At 31.1% G+C, this 2,500-nt stretch overlaps 2 pseudogenes; both read left to right on the forward strand.

Moving 5' to 3' along the window:
* Nucleotides 1-153: 153 nt before the first annotated feature.
* LOC129617287 (5.8S ribosomal RNA) lies at nucleotides 154-337 on the forward strand (annotated as a pseudogene).
* A 290-nt stretch (nucleotides 338-627) lies between these two features.
* LOC129617288 (large subunit ribosomal RNA) overlaps nucleotides 628-2,500 on the forward strand; it is a 4,022-nt pseudogene continuing 2,149 nt past the window's right edge.

The raw sequence follows: 2,500 nt of genomic DNA on the forward strand, positions 1-2,500 counted from the left end.
CTTTTCTTGTATAAAACAGTTGGGATACGGATAAAAGGAAAGTTAGAGACATTCGCAGCACATAGATTATATTATTTATATATTTTAATATGTTTTAGAATGTATATATATTATCGATATATATCTGACGAAAATAAAAAAAAAATTTTATAAAACTCTAAACGGTGGATCACTTGGCTCATGGGTCGATGAAGAACGCAGCTAACTGTGCGTCATCGTGTGAACTGCAGGACACATGAACATCGACATTTTGAACGCATATTGCAGTCCATGCTACAGAGTATATAAATTTATTAAAAAATTTAATACTGCATGGACTACATATGGTTGAGGGTTGTAAGAATAATTTAATAAAGTTGCTTATAATATAATTTTAAATTATATTATTTATAGCACATGATATATTACTGGTAGGAATACCATAATATTAAAATTCAATTATATATATTTTACTTATATTATAAAATATAATAAAAAAATAAGTATATCCTAGTATTAATAAATTAGTATTAATACATTAAAGAGGAAAACTTATATAAAATTATATTATTTATAATATAAACAATACAGTAACTTATATATATTTAGTTTTCAACTAAAAAGAAAAATTAAAAATATTCTTAAAAACAACCTCAACTCATATGAGACTACCCCCTGAATTTAAGCATATTAGTTAGGGGAGGAAAAGAAACTAACTAGGATTTTCTTAGTAGCGGCGAGCGAAAAGAAACTAGTTCAGCACTAAAGGATTTTGTTTATACAAATATCCGATGTAGTGTATGGAATATCTATATTCTAATATGAGAAATTAACAGTCTAAGTCCTTCTTAAACGAGGCCATTTACCCATAGAGGGTGCTAGGCCCGTATGACGTTAATGATTATTAGAAGATATTTCCAAAGAGTCGTGTTGCTTGATAGTGCAGCACTAAGTGGGTGGTAAACTCCATCTAAAACTAAATATAACCATGAGACCGATAGCAAACAAGTACCGTGAGGGAAAGTTGAAAAGAACTCTGAATAGAGAGTTAAATAGTACGTGAAACTGTTTAGAGGTTAAGCCCGATGAACCTAAACATCCATGAAATATGAAAAATTCAACATTATAAATATTATATAATTATATAATAATGATGGTGTGCAATTTTTTCATATATGGACATTGCAATCTGTTAATAAATATATATTTATCATAAGATATATTTAAAAAGTTTATTTTATATATGAAAATTTATTTTCTATATAATATAATTTAAATATTATCGGATAAATAATTGACAGATAAAAAATCAATATAATGCGTAAATTATATATTATTATAATTTTATAATATTATATTAATTTATATATTAATATAATTATTATATGCATTAATATGATTAGCAATGCTATAGATTTAGGATACCTTCGGGACCCGTCTTGAAACACGGACCAAGGAGTCTAACATGTGTGCAAGTCATTAGAATTTATTTTAAATAAAATCTAAAGGCGTAATTAACTTAACTGTTAATATGGGATTAAATTATATATATAATTTTATATATATAATATCAATCCTGGGGCGTTCTATATAGTTATGTATATAAATAATTTTTAATTATTTTTTATACCTCTAACTAGAACGTACCTTGAGCATATATGCTGTGACCCGAAAGATGGTGAACTATACCTGATCAGGTAGAAGTCAGGGGAAACCCTGATGGAAGACCGAAACAGTTCTGACGTGCAAATCGATTGTCAGAATTGGGTATAGGGGCGAAAGACCTATCGAACTATCTAGTAGCTGGTTCCCACCGAAGTTTCCCTCAGGATAGCTGGTGCATAAAAATATTATATAAAATAATCTTATCTGGTAAAGCGAATGATTAGAGGCCTTAGGGCCGAAACGACCTTAACCTATTCTCAAACTTTAAATGGGTAAGAACCTAAACTTTCTTGAATGAAGTTTTAGGTTATGATATATTGTGCCCAGTGGGCCACTTTTGGTAAGCAGAACTGGCGCTGTGGGATGAACCAAACGTGACGTTACGGTGCCTAAATTAACAACTCATGCAGATACCATGAAAGGCGTTGCTTGCTTAAAACAGCAGGACGGTGGACATGGAAGTCGTAATCCGCTAAGGAGTGTGTAACAACTCACCTGCCGAAGCAACTAGCCCTTAAAATGGATGGCGCTTAAGTTGTATACCTATACGTCACTGTTAATGTAAATGATTTATATTACATTATTAATGTATATAAATTTAGAAACATTAACAAGTAGGTGGGTACAATGGTAGCGTAGAAGCATCTTCCGTAAGGATGTGTGGAGCTGCCATTGGTACAGATCTTGGTGGTAGTAGCAAATAATCGAATGAGACCTTGGAGGACTGAAGTGGAGAAGGGTTTCGTGTGAACAGTGGTTGATCACGAGTTAGTCGGTCCTAAGCTTAAGGCGAAAGCCGAACAAAATTTAAGGTTTTATCCCCATTGATAATATAAAATACCTTAAATTAAATAAG

This window comes from Condylostylus longicornis, unplaced genomic scaffold (genome assembly GCF_029603195.1).
Source record: "Condylostylus longicornis isolate FDR11 unplaced genomic scaffold, ASM2960319v2 ptg000484l, whole genome shotgun sequence".
In the NCBI taxonomy this organism is placed as follows: domain Eukaryota; kingdom Metazoa; phylum Arthropoda; class Insecta; order Diptera; family Dolichopodidae; genus Condylostylus; species Condylostylus longicornis.